The following is a 15,806-nucleotide window of genomic DNA, read 5'->3' on the forward strand; positions in this document are numbered from 1 at the left end:
ACCTTCGTCGGTGCAGATGACTGCCACAGGATAGAGTATACAGTAGGTCATAGGTTTTTACATCAGAGTTCCCTTTTCCTAGATTCATGTTTTAACAAAGACTGGGAGTGCATCTCTCTCAGTGAATGAATCCGCCCCCAGATACCAGGCTGGAAATTTCTTCAACTGGTCACATATATATATATATATATATATACACACACACAAGCATGGTATCAATAAATTTAATGTGGTGATGCCTTTGTAAAAAAAACAAAAAAAACGAGCGAGCTTTTGTGCTCCAGAATTTATTTTTTTACATAATGTCATCGTTCTCAATGCAGTGTTCACAGGAATTCAATGATGCACGTCCATGATAGGGATTTTTTCTGAGAGTGTCACACCGTCAATATCTGTAATAGACATGAAATTTTCAGGTTATGAATACATAAGTTCAGTCATCATAACACTGCAGTTTGCAATCCTCTTTGATACAACATTTGGGCACAATAATATATATATGTGTGTGTGTGTGTGTGTGTGTGTGTGTGTGTGTGTGTGTGTGTGTGTGTGTGTGTGTTGTTAAATTGTACCTTGTTACTAGATTTTTATAATTATCTTTTCGCATTAATATAAAATAAGCTAATGTACGTTCTACATGTATCATAAATGTTTCGCTTCTTCGTCGAATTATCATCAGAAAATATAAAATGAACAAAAAACTGTAGAAAAGAAGAGGATTTCAAAAGGTAACTGTGAAAGGGCACGTGAAGTCAGAACATGCGCTTATCATAGTGTGCTAGCTTCTCAAAACAACATATGATCTTGCGTCTAATCACCTTGCGTGTAAGCATGCTATTTTAAGCACATTATGACCTTTTAAAAAATGCCAGAGCAGCCCAGTCGATATTCTTTGCTTTGGTGTGCTCGAAACGACTTACAATAAAGTAGCTCCTCTTCAAAAAAGAGACAAGACCTGTAAAGGTAGGCCTCCTAGGTCTGCAGAGAATATTATTAAAACGATGCACAATTTATATCTTGTTTAACGCATCATATAGTCTACGTTTCTGTCAGTGGGAATTACATTAAGCCACAATTTTACTTTTTAATTTATAGAATCAAATTGTTTTTAACACCAATATGTAACTAAAGCAAAATTGTTTGAAACTATTAAAACAATTTTACTTTTTAATTTATAGAATCAAATTGTTTTTAACACCAATATGTAACTAAAGCAAAATTGTTTGAAACTATTAAAACAATTTTACTTTTTAATTTATAGAATCAAATTGTTTTTAACACCAATATGTAACTAAAGCAAAATTGTTTGAAACTATTAAAACAATTTTACTTTTTAATTTATAGAATCAAATTGTTTTTAACACCAATATGTAACTAAAGCAAAATTGTTTGAAACTATTAAAACAATTTTACTTTTTAATTTATAGAATCAAATTGTTTTTAACACCAATATGTAACTAAAGCAAAATTGTTTGAAACTATTAAAACAATTTTACTTTTTAATTTATAGAATCAAATTGTTTTTAACACCAATATGTAACTAAAGCAAAATTGTTTGAAACTATTAAAACAATTTTACTTTTTAATTTATAGAATCAAATTGTTTTTAACACCAATATGTAACTAAAGCAAAATTGTTTGAAACTATTAAAACAATTTTACTTTTTAATTTATAGAATCAAATTGTTTTTAACACCAATATGTAACTAAAGCAAAATTGTTTGAAACTATTAAAACAATTTTACTTTTTAATTTATAGAATCAAATTGTTTTTAACACCAATATGTAACTAAAGCAAAATTGTTTGAAACTATTAAAACAATTTTACTTTTTAATTTATAGAATCAAATTGTTTTTAACACCAATATGTAACTAAAGCAAAATTGTTTGAAACTATTAAAACAATTTTACTTTTTAATTTATAGAATCAAATTGTTTTTAACACCAATATGTAACTAAAGCAAAATTGTTTGAAACTATTAAAACAATTTTACTTTTTAATTTATAGAATCAAATTGTTTTTAACACCAATATGTAACTAAAGCAAAATTGTTTGAAACTATTAAAACAATTTCCAACACTATTGATTATGTTTACTTCTTTCTTTATTTTTTATTGTTTGACGTTTCTGAAATTTTTGAGATGAGGATTAGTTATTCGTATTATTTGGATTCAACGGACTACTGTTCTTATCTTGAGTGTCATTTTTACAACGTTTCGGTCGATATAACCTCCAACCATCTTCATGTGTATCTTGTCGAACTTGGGAATGTTTCTGTCAAACTCGGGAATTTGAACGGAATTTTGAACGGAACCCTTTATTTACTTCACTGGGGTAGCATGCTCTTGTTCCGTCAGCTATGACTGGATAGAGTAATTCGCAATTGTATTTTATCGGTCGCCTACACTGAGAATATCACTTTTACAATTGGTTTTCCAAGTACTCTAACAACTGTGCTACGGGTCTTTGCAGACAGTTCTAGTATGAATTTTTATTTCTAGTTGTAAATATCATAATTAGTGATACTTAGAATTAGAAATACAAATAGGTTTAAGACACCCAAAATTCGTACTAGACCAATCTCTCTCTCTCAGTCTCTCTCTCTCTCTCTCTCTCTCTCTCTCTCTCTCTCTCTCTCTCTCTCTCTATATATATATATATATATATATATATATATATATATATATATATATATATACAGGGTGACCAAAAAACACGGGCCCCGTGTACACTTTATGTGATATCTCCATTATTTATTCACCGATTGCCCTTATTTTACAGGACATGGCAGAATCAACGACCGTGAGTACACCAAGACCCCAGTGGGAGCTGGGACAAAGAATACACTGTGTTAAATTTTACTACAAGACAGGCTCATTTAAGAAAACCCAGGACAGTTTCATGCGTCAGTTCGAATGTTAAAAGGCTCCATCCAAAAGCAGAATTCAGAACTGGGTGGACCACTTCGAGAAGTATGGGACCATGGAGAACCTCAACGCTGCCAGAGAGAACTGTCTAAACCACTCGGGACGTCCCAAGAAGCGAACAGCCGAGCTGGTCGAAAGAGTGAGAGAGTCTCTCCAGCAGAGTCCGAAATGCTTTGTGCGTAATGAAGTCAGTCCCTCGGTATGTCCCGTGAGACTTGCAGGAGAGTGCTGGTGAACGATATCAGGGCTTACCCATACAGAATACAGACGCTGCAGACCCTTAAAGCCTCAGAGAAGAAGCAGAGGAGGGCTATGGCAGTCAAGATGCTCGAGTTTCCTTAACCCCTTTGGACCTCAGATGAAGCCCACTTCCATCTTGATGGAAAGGTGAACTCCAAAACAAATGTCTTCTGGGTGTCCTCCAGACCCAATGAAGTAGCCACCAAGCATCTGCACTCTCCTAAGTGCACAGTGTGGGCTGCAATCTCGGCCAAAGGCATCATCGTACCAATCTTCATTGAAGAATCTGGCACAGCAGTGACAGTCACCAAGGAGCGGTATGTGGAGGCCCTCAAAACCTTCAAGAGTGAGCTCCAGACAATCTACCCGTCGCTCATGAGCAAGTTCTGGTTCCAGAAGGACGGAGCAAGTTTTCACACCTCAAACCTGTCCCGAGAAAGAGAACATCGGAGGCCGAGTGATCAGTCTGAAGACTGATTTTGAGTAGGCACTCCATAGCCCGGGCCTGGATGTTTTTCTTTGGGGCTATCTTAAGGACAGAGTCTACGCAGGCAAACCCAGAACCATCACGGAACTCAAGGAAGCCATCAGGGAGGAGATAAGAGCCAATAATTATTCGGTCTGTAAGAACGTCATGGACAACTTCGTGCTGCGCCTCAAGAAATGCACGGAGCTAAATGGAAGCCATCTAGAACATATGGTGTAGAACGGAGAAAAAAGGCCAAAGACCCTAGTGTTTTGATGTGATATTTTGAATATAATAAACTAGTTATGACCAAAGTTTCATTTAATTCGGACAAAACACTAAGAAACGGGGCCTAATTAGAGTTGGGGTCCGTTTTTTTTGGTCACCCTATATATATATATATATATATATATATATATATATATATATATATATATATATATATAAGGATACCTTAAACGGTCCTTATTATCGTGATTGAAACCGACGGTACCAATAATTTGTCTCATCTAACAACTTTCTGTACACGAAATATAAATACGCTCTTACATTTCGGATTTTCTTTTTAATTGAGCATTCTGCTGGATTTCTTTTTCCAAAAAAACTAATCATATATATATATATATATATATATATATATATATATATATATATATATATATATATATATATATATATATATATATATAAACCCCACAATAAGACTAATCTCTCCTCGTATTTCAGACATAGGCAACATTAGACGAAGTTTTGACTTGGTTTGAGACATTGCCTAAATGTAATAACAGTAAGTTTATAATGTTTGACATTGACTCCTATTACCCATTTATTTCTCCTAAATTGTTAGGTTTGGCATTAGAATTTGCGAAATCTGAAACTAAATTGGAAATTGACATAGTTAAGTTAGCCAGAAGAACTTTAATTAAATATAATAATAAATATTGGACTAGGACAAATAGAGAATCTAACTTTGATGTTACGATGGGTTCCCCAGACTCTGCACAAGTAACTGATCTGCTTCGCCTCTATATTTAAATATAAAGGGAGGTTTGTATAGAGATGATGCACTATTTTTTATTAACTCTGGAAGTAGAAATTTAAAAAGGATTAGTCAAAGGATATATAATTTCTTTAAAGATATTGACTTAACGATAACTATAGATAAAAATCATAAAGTAGTTAATTTTCTAGATATCACCCTGAATCTAATTAACAATACATATGAACCTTATCATAAACCTAATACTAACTTTATACTATATTGATTATAAATCAAACCACTGAATATCAATGAAAAACGCAATTATACCTAGTATATCAAAAAGAATTTCCAAATTATCCCAAAATGAGTATATTTTTAATAATAAGAAAGAATATTACAACAAAGCACTAGACAGATTTGGATATAGAGGTGAAAAAATATATTAACAATGCATAAAGCATCAGAGGAAGGTAAAATATCAAAACCTAAACCGTCAGACAATATCAATAATTCCCAAATTAGCAACACTAATATCATTAAAAAGAAAAATAGACGTAGAAATTGTGTTTGGTTCAATCCTCCTTACAGTGCACACATAAAAAATAATCTACGAAATTAATTTTTTCAAATTATCGATAAAAATTTCCCTACTGGAAAGTAAAATTCTAAACCGGAATAATGTTAAATTATCTTTTTCGACGTCGACTAATTTAGTTAAAACTATTATAAGTTCTAAACCTGCAAAAATAAACAAAAAGACTAGTGTAGGAGGAGTATTAAACAATCAAAACATTGAAGTGAATTCACTTTGCAATTGTAGGAATATTTACGAATGTCCATTAGAAGGTAAATGTCTCATTTCTAATGTAATATATAATGTGATGTAACAGATAATAACAAAATTAGAACATATATTGGGCCACAAATTGTAGCTTTAAAGAAAGATTTAATAATCATGTAGCATCCTTCAAAATAGTAAATATTCAATTACTTGACACATATGACGAAAATGAAGAAAATAACATCATTAGCAAATTAGATTAGGGAATTAAGAAAAAACAAAATTGAATACAAATAGTCGATATTGGGTAGTGCCAGTAAATACTCACCAAACAAGTCGAGCCGATGTAACCTTTGCAATCTCGAATCGTATCATATAATAATATCTAAAGAAAACCTTCTTAACAAACGCCAGGAAGTAATTCAAAATTGTTTACATAAATCAAAATATGCAGTATTGCGATTATGACCTGATTAGTAAAATTATTAAATTGAAATTGAATTAACGTACTTAGCAAGTAAAGTTAATTTTGATTTATTGATACTATAATGTAAATAAATAAAGTTGAGAATAAAAATAAAAACAATTAAATCTAAATTAAATATAACAATAATGGGAAGGATATGAATGTTTAGGTTGTACTATTTAGTATGATTTCAAATTATCATGTTAGGATATAATATAAATAGAATTAAATTCTATAATAGTAATTTATAAATGATTTAATTAGATGTAATAAGTAACCAATCGACTTAAATAAAAAATGATTTGGAAAATAGATTAATATATATATATATATATATATATATATATATATATATATATATATATATATATATATATATATATATGTGTGTGTGTGTGTGTGTGTGTGCGTGTGTTTTGTATATATATATATATATATATATATATATATATGTGTAACTACCTTAATAGCATAGTTTTAAGTATTTTCCATATGAAGATCAATATTTTATATAAATATAATTAGCGAATGAAAATAAACAAAATAAATAAAACTTTATAAACTTGTTATATAGGCCTAATGAATTTAGAAAATGATAGCATATAGGATGGCAAAATATATCTAACTTAATATTTAATATGAACAATCAAGATAAGTATGCTTATATATTACACATAATATATTATTTTAATGTGGAGTGATAAAAAAAGAGTACATCTATATTATACAATTAGGAGTGGAGAAGGAATTAAATATTGTATTAGTATAGGGAATATAAATGGATCATGATATTATTACTTAGTTTAATAGTAATGTTTATAGATGGTAAAGTTGAGTTTGTTACGTAAGGTAAGTTATGGATTATAAGAAGAAAAAAATAAATAAAAATAAAATGAAAATAAATGGTAATAATCATAATATTAAAAATGTATTTATAGTAATCAGACTCCAAATATTGATCTAAAAATAAAATTTGTATGATGCAACAAGTTATTATTAATTGATTGATAAGTGGTTCTAAATGTATGAGCCAAATGGTTAATTGTTAGAATCAATGTATAAATCAATGTTATAGTTATAATAAGATATATATATATTGTAAATCTACTAAGATAAACTATAGATTTTTTTAAATATATATACTCATTAAATTACCGTCTATAAATTCATTTCGGAATTATTAGTTAAATTTAATTAAAACATTAATTAAATAAATAAATAAAGAAAGAAAGAAAGAAAAAATAAGATTTATTTAAGGTACATAGGAGAGAGGGTTTAAAGTATATGGTCTATAATTTTTAGGTCTAAACAATATTTATAAATCTTATTAACTTGAATTATAATTAGAATTAGTTTTAACTTAAATATACATTTATTTAATTATAATTTAAATAACATGTTATCAGAGGTAGAAACTCTGAAACATACTTATTAGCTATATACAATGATAACAAAAATTATGCTTAAATAAGGAACAAATTTGTAAAATGTTTATTAAAAATAAATTGTCATATGTAGAATTGAGTAAAGTTTGTGAAATGTAAAAATTAAAAATATTACTTTAAATATAAATAATAATAATGATGCTGATATTGATAATAATATGAATAAATATATAAATAAATAAATAAATAAATAAACTTAATAACTTAATAACTTATGATTATCGATTGAAATTGTCTGTAATACTAACATTTTGTATTGGAAAAATTAGTGAATTAATTTATAATATAAATCGATTTAATATTTTTAAAATAATATTGAGTGAAAGACATTAAAACTATATTAAAATTAAAAATTACTTATTAGTTGAATTTGGAAGTCTATACGTTGTGAAAATAAAAATTAATAAATATAAGTAAAGTTAATTTCATTAGATTTGTTCCAAGGGAGGTAACTCTGCCTCACTTTATTAAGTTAATTTAATTATTGACAATTACGATATAAAAGAATTTTCAGATTATTTTTAAACTTAACAAAACGTAAGTATAGTTTTTGAATTGTATGATTTTAAAAATTATAATTGTAAAGATTAATAAGTTTGATTGTAATAGCTAATAGATTTGAATTATGTATGGTTTTCAATTTGAATCAATTAGTTTGTTATGATAACTGACTGAAATGATCTATCGTTTTTTTTAGCTTAGTTTAGTTTCGTATATACAAACATGTATAATAGTTTATAATTTGTTGATATTATTTTCATAAGTATGCATAAAAAACTTATAATTAATAAATTTACTAATTATTAAATAGAACATTTTGGTAGAAGATTAATAAATTAAGTAAAATTGTTAGTACGAATAGCTGGGTTCAATGACTTTGTTTGATAAAAATTCAATATGGCGTAATGGAAAAATATAAAAGTAACTGCAGCTTCTCTTTCAATTTTCGAATTTTTATCATGTAAAATCACATTTCAATTCCTTTTGACGGATTGATCGTTGCTATTTCTTCTGATGAGTTAAGGGTATAATAAATTCACTGATTGATATAATAATTAAGTTAATGATTTTGCACTACGAAATACTGTCAAGAATTGTATAAGTTAACTGAATTAAAGGAATAAATTATAAGATGGTCAACATCATGAATTTTGGAATATAACTTTTTGTCATTTATTCTCTCTGTCTCTGTCTCTGTCTCTGTCTGTCTGTCTGTCTGTCTGTCTCTCTCTCTCTCTCTCTCTCTCTCTACATATATGTATACTACATAAATGCAATCGTCATTCTAGATAACCTCAAGCAATCTAATCTTACTGCTGAGCCCGCGGGAATAACAAAGAATCTGATTGGTTAGCTAAAAAACTTAACACCACGTATATATATAAAATACTTGGTATTCTGTATGTATTTAGGCAGTATTCGTTCATGTAAGCAAGCAGTGTTGAAAATCGCATACTTCCTCTGCTTAATTATATCTTTTTTATTTTTCAATAAAATGTGTCAGGTAACGGCGGAATTTGTCACTCACATTGGACAACTGTTGGCTCTCCTCTCTTGAATTCCTCTTTTGTTTATGTTATGTGTGCCTTATAAAGAAATCAACCGACATCCTTGAAGTGTAAATGTTTAAAATATTTTACTTTTCTTCTTTTTTTGCGTTATACAATTCTAGCTCGCCGATCTGGAATATAAGCCTTTATTTGTTTTTGGTGATAGTGACAATTCAGGTAATTTTTATAGGACAAATAAATGTTGATCAAATCCCCCCCCTCAAATGTGATTGTGTGCACACCTCAGCTTTTATCGGCGTCACACCAGCTCAATATTCAACAAATAGAGGAAATATACAGAATTAACATACAAATAAAGGTTATTCTTCTTTGAACGAAATGTTTCCGTAGTTATAATTAATTATACTAATTATGAAGTATTATAAGTAATTATACCAAAGTTTTTGTTTTTAAAAAATGATTTGTAAGGTGAATAAAATTTGGATCATTGGAATGTAGCATAATATTATTTGCTTATATATACTATTAATATATGTTAACAATCACCTTTCTCCATATATATATATATATATATATATATATATATATATATATATATACTAGCAGAAGTACCCGTCGTTGACTGGGTTCAAAAACAGCCTACAGAAAATGGACTGCGATTGATGAAAGTATGATAGGTTATGAAAAGGAGGGGGTTGTAAAGAGATAGGTTTTGATACTCAAAAATTTTACCCTAAGCAAAATATGATGAAAGTAAAGATAATTTTCGCGAAAATATATTTTTTATATCAACTTTGTTTCCATTCGTAGCCAAGAGTGACCAACAAAATGACGTTTCCTTACAAAGAGAAAATGTTATATATATATATATATATATATATATATATATACTAATATAAATATACAAGAAATAAATGTTACCATAGTCAATAAAAGTTACTTTTATGGTAGAAAAGTTCATTGGTTTGTATTTTTAAGTAGTTTGTAAAAAAAAAAATTTTTTTAATTCACGAACCGGTTTAAAAAAAAAATCAAAATGGCAGCGACTTTGAAATGGAGAGCCCCATTTTCAATTTGAAGGAGGGGCTCCTGAGCATTCTGTGTTAACAATTTAAGAGAGTTCCATCAGCGTAAGGAATATTTATAAACATATTTTAATGTTTTCCGTTATTTTGTGCTTAAGGAATATTCGATTATGGCATGTGTAGTTTATATAAAAATTAATTTAAGTAGTTATCGCTTCAAATTTCGTTTTAATTTCGGTTCGCTGAAATTATTTCAAGTAAAGAGCGTTAAAAACTATTTCCAAACAAAAAAAAACATGAACTGAACTTTTATTGACTATGGTAACATTTATTTCTTGTATATTTATTTTTTCAGGTAGTCGTTTGTTGGCTTTTCTGTTAAACACTCTTAATAAATAATATCGACGAAATATCGAAAAAAAACAAAAAACAAAAAAAAAACAAAGAAACAAAAACAGTTTTGAAAAATAATGAAGCTTTACTTACTTTAGTAAAATAATCCGAAACAGCAAAATGGGATATTAAAAAAGTAAACACGTAATTACTTTAATTTTTAAAGCAAAGAATCGATATAAATATGAATAAGAAGAAAATGGCGCCCTTTTCAAGCAGAACAGCTTCGTTTCAGTTTTAACGTATTGAACGGTGTAGTATGGCGCCGTCAGATTCAGAGTTGTGCTATTGTAATGTAAAGAACACGCAGAAAGGGTTGTAATCAACTGAATTCCTTCTAGTACACTGACAAAAAAAAGCTTAAACAGATATATAAATAAAAATAAAAAGGTTATGTAAATGTTTTTGAAAAGACACGTAATCACTTGAGCAGGATTTTTTCCTTCTTTTGACACGATAACAAGTAACGTTCTTATTTTGTATTATTTTTTTATTTATCTATTTTCGAAAGAGTGCCACGTGCAAGTGGAGAAGGAAAAAACAGAGCTATACAAAATTTGTGTCGAGAATTGTCTAAAGTTCCGACTTTTTTTTTTGCTTTCACTTTGATAAGAACGTGAATTTATGAGGTGAATTTATTCGACACAATATGATTCAACTAAAAAAATTAAATAAAAGCTAACGTTAATTAAGATTAAAGTTAAGGTGTTATTGTGGATCCTCACCCCTTTTAAAAAACCTTGTTAAACTTTGTGACATACTTACATTCTATGGAGATCAGGCGCTAACGAACACCCAATAATTTTATTATACCATATTTCTTCAAACTGAAACATAATTATCAAAGTATACTTACGTAAATAGATATGAAAAGTCTTTGTTAAAGTTTTTGCAATATTTTCATGGAGTACAGGCGCGAACGCAGACCCCACAATTTTATTATACCATGCCTATTTAAGTTGAAACATCCTTATCAAAGTATTCTTATGTACATCTATATCAAAAACACTTGTAAACGTTTTTTTTTTTTTCATTTTTTATTTCCATACTTTGGGGGCCAGGCGCGAACGCAGACCCCACAATTTTTATGAACCACCGTTCTGCCAGATCAAACATACTCATTCCTGATCCTCGATACATCTATCATTATATGTAATCAGTTTTTTTTAAATAGTCAACCATATAGGAGCCTATTCGTGACCACACGCACGCACACACACACACACACACACACACACACACACACACACACACACGTTCAGCTTTATATTATGTGTGTGTGTGTGTGTGTGTGTGTGTGTGTGTGTGTGTACAACTATTCTGTATCATTTTCCTCCCGTGGACTCTTGAAGACCAGCTGTTAATTTGTTGGTTCTCTTTCAGATCACACATGGCTGTTTGGCACCGTTCCAACTTCTCTTCAATTATTAACACCGTAAATAGGATGGACTGAATTAACATGCCTGGTCAATACTGACTTTGTCAAGCAAATCTAATTACAAATCTGGCACTACAAGAACCATGACCTCCTTTCAAGAGACTTTAAATGATTTTATCATTCGAATCCTTTGAAACAGAATATAGTCATTCACAGTGAGGAACCGTTTGCTTCCGCCATCTTGCAAGTTGCATTAGATACGCTTTTTTTTTTAGGTTCAACATCCGTTCCTCCATCAATAGACTCTTTCCTAAGAAAGCGGAACCCTTCACATGTGTTGTCTCATCGGATTATTTAGTCCTGCCGATGACCTGCACAAGGTAATTATGTTTTTTTCCCGCTCACGCTTAGCGGATGACAATTCCTCTCATGTGATGATGTTCGCTTTCTTCATCGTAATCATCGAAGAATTCGTATATACCTTTTTTCCATGCATAGATTCAGCTTGTTCTACAACAAGGATGACTATCAGTTGCACAATGTCCAACCGCACCTATCCTGAGCTGGCATTTATTGAGTTCAGTAGGAAGAATAAGTCCATCGCGACTGAAAAAATGCCGGGACAAGCAGAGACAACAAATTTTATGTAACAAACTCAACTGGCTTGATGAAGGATATATGGGTTCATGCACTTCCCAAAAACATTAATAAAAGTAATTTAGTTGCCATGACAAAATTCAAATTGGAATGCTGAGTACAAATGCCACGCCTGTAACCATTGTAGCGTACCACTTCAATATATATATATATATATATATATATATATATATATATATATATATATATATATATATATATATGTATATTACAATAGAAAAATGCGAGCATGAAAAGTAATATGGTTAAGCTTAAACATGCTTTCATTCTCTCTGTTTCACGTGTTAATTCTCTTTTCGAGACAGAAGTGATTTAGTAGCAACAGTAGTCGCTGAAGCGACGTGATTGCTATGTAAATCAGTCATAAAAAGCGTCGCTCACCTCCTTACATATTTTTACGATTTTGAGCACCAGAAAATTCATCATAACTTTTTTTTTTTACATACATATATATATATATATATATATATATATATATATATATATATATATATATATATATATATATACCCACACTGAAGAGCTGTGATAAAGCGAAATAGTTTGTCTGTGGATAGCTATATAAGCGCCCCTTTCCCCAGTCGAGAACTCCTGGTAATTTATATTGCCTGCTACTGCTATTGCTTTAGTATAATATACAAATGAACAACTGTGGAGTGGCCATAAATGTTAGTATAAAACATTGTTACATATCTTGGCCAAGCGATCTGATGGTTAGAGCCGTTGACTATCAACTTGATGATTGTCGGTTCGATCCTGGGTTTGGGATGAGTACTAATCTAGCCACACTAAAGAGGTATAATAATGCCAAACAGTTTATCTGGAGATGACTTTGTCAAAAACACCTTTGTAAAGAGATATAATATTTTATGTATCGATTTTCAATATTTATTTCAAAAGTGCTCAATACCTGAGAGGCGGTAGATAGTAAGTTATCAAATTATATATAGCAATTAAACTACACAGACTGACGAGTCCTTACTAGACTAAAACGCGGAAAATTCTGTGTAGTTTAACATATTTTCATAACTTTATATGTATATATATATATATATATATTAAATATTTTCATTTAACTGTCAAATAAAATATAAATAATGAATCAAAACGAAAATAAAATAAAAACATAATTAAATTTAAAAACATTTAATTATATATTATATACATGCATTATATTTATATAGTATATACATGTATTAGATTTATTAAGTATATATATATGTACATATATATATACATATATATACATATATACATACATATATATACATATATATATGCATATATACATATAATATATACATATATACATATTTATATATGCATATATATATATATATATATATATATATATATATATATATATATAATGTAGTACATACTTTATGATTTCCCTTTCATTCATAACTTGAATTGATGACGTAAAGGGTAGAGATTCTAACTGTTAACAAAACGGTCAAATTTCGATCTCAGCCTGGGGTACATTCTTGCCTAGCCACCGTAAAGTACTGTGATAAAGTGAAAAGGATGTACGTAGGAGACTCACAAACTTTCAGCAGGTTCCAAAGGACAATAATTACAGCAATCAATCAATCAACCCCCTCTCTCTCTCTCTCTCTCTCTCTCTCTCTGTATATATATATATATATATATATATAAATGTTTTAATTCTCACATATCTATCTACATACTATCTCTCTATATATGTGTGTGTGTATGTGCACATGTATAGGCACGTGCTTTATTCATGCATCTATTTGGCAGAAAGGTGTTTGCTGAGAATTTTATCTTCGCAATCAGAGAGAGAAGTGTTTGATGAAATGCAGTATCTTGAATGATAACGAAATGCCTCCCAGACATGCAATTTATTTCATAAAAATTAAATTTGTTTCTAACATGAAACTGAAATTGAACACGCGCACGCACGCACGCACGCACACACACACACACACACATATAATATATAGTTCACACATTGTAATCAAATCACACAGTTTCACACTTCTCTCTCTCTCTCTCTTTCTCTCTCTCTCTCCCTATCTATCTTTCAATCAATCTATCTATCTATTTATACATATATATGTGTGAATGTGCGTAAATATATGTGCGTGTAAATATATATATATATATATATATATATATATATACACACACAAGACAATAAAAATAAAATGCAACACGTTCATCTATTTTTACATTTATTTTAATACATCCCATATATATATTTCTTTCTTCTCGAAGTGTTTGCGGTTGTTAAACTTTTCGTGAAATCATCTTCACATCCTCACGAGTGTGTGTTAGTCTCGGTTAGAAATTATGGAAATTATTTAAATAGTAGTTAGGGTGCGAGCAGAGTTCGTTGTGACTGTTGACATCGGTGTGGACGTTGATGTCGTAGGGGAAACCGGGGAGAGTATACCTATTCTAAGGTCAATGGCAGGGATGGTTAGGTGTGGGAGAGGGGGAGGAGTTATACGAGGCATTTTAGCGTATTGGTACTCTTCTGAAATGTGGCCTGATTTAGGCTAGGTTTTTGCGTTTTGATATAAATAGGTTCAAGGATTTTTAAGTTTTTACATCTGTTTTGTGTAGTATTTTGGTGTTGTTCACTAGAATTTCTCTTAAATTTGAGGGGGACAGTGAGATATATTATATAAATGTAGGAAGTATTATTTATCATTTATCATTATTGATATAAAAATAAAAGTATAAGCAAGTGTTGCTAGAGAAATTTCAGTTTCATTTTGTTTTTCTAAATGTATTAAAACGGTTTGTGTGCGTCAATAAGCTGGATAGATAATCTGGGATGCTGAAATCGTATACACCACAGCATCTAGCGCACGAACGTATTATATTTCTTTTGTTGCAGTCATCATCGTTATTGCATTAACAAGAATAAAAAAAAACTGACATTTGAATAACTTTATTTCATTGTAAACATTTTGTCTACAAACAACCTTCAACGGGAAGATTTTCCTTTTGCTGACTACCAGCTGGCCAATGTTGCGAAGAGATCCAGAGAGAGAGAGAGAGAGAGAGAGAGAGAGAGAGAGAGAGAGAGCTAAGGCAATGCTTATGCAAAGCTAGTAGTTTTAGTTTGAATACGAACACATCTTTACGTATTTTTACATTGTAAAGTAGGTCCTATATTTGGACTTCTCTGGCGGTTACAAACGTTTTGAATATTTTACATTTTCATTAAGATTTTAAAATAAAATTATCATAGCTACTTGCATATTTTCGTTTATTTTACTAATGATGCAGTTCTAAATTGCATTTTTGAAATTCACCAGCTGTGATAATCAAGCTTTATTAGGGGGTATTCCAATTCCTGCAGTAAGTATTCCTTTGAAATTGAAATCATAAAAAATGGTCAGTCATCTCATAAGATGTATAGCAATAACATACTGAATTTTCAAGCATCGGCGACAATATTAAATACCTATACAAAAAAGTCTGGAAACCTATATTTCTCGTTATAGCTACAACATCTCTCACGTAATCGTTTTCTCTAACCTGCTCCCTCTTCTTTTT

General features: G+C 29.9%; 1 protein-coding gene across 5 annotated transcripts in view; it reads left to right on the plus strand.

Annotated features, from left to right (window-relative positions):
* LOC145242513 (protocadherin gamma-A4-like) overlaps positions 1 to 15,806 on the plus strand; it is a 590,587-nt gene that overhangs the window by 223,072 nt on the left and 351,709 nt on the right. For 2 of the 5 annotated variants that reach the window (XM_080105576.1, XM_080105575.1), the window contains one exon: positions 11,891 to 11,995. The exons of the other annotated variants lie outside the window; for them this stretch is intronic. The gene's annotated coding sequence lies outside the window, so the exon portion shown is untranslated. The remainder of the gene's footprint in view (positions 1 to 11,890; positions 11,996 to 15,806) is intronic. 5 annotated transcript variants of the gene reach the window in all.

The sequence above is a fragment of the Euprymna scolopes genome, chromosome 21 (assembly GCF_053919585.1).
Source record: "Euprymna scolopes isolate OS-2025 chromosome 21, ASM5391958v1, whole genome shotgun sequence".
NCBI classification, from domain to species: Eukaryota; Metazoa; Mollusca; class Cephalopoda; order Sepiida; family Sepiolidae; genus Euprymna; species Euprymna scolopes.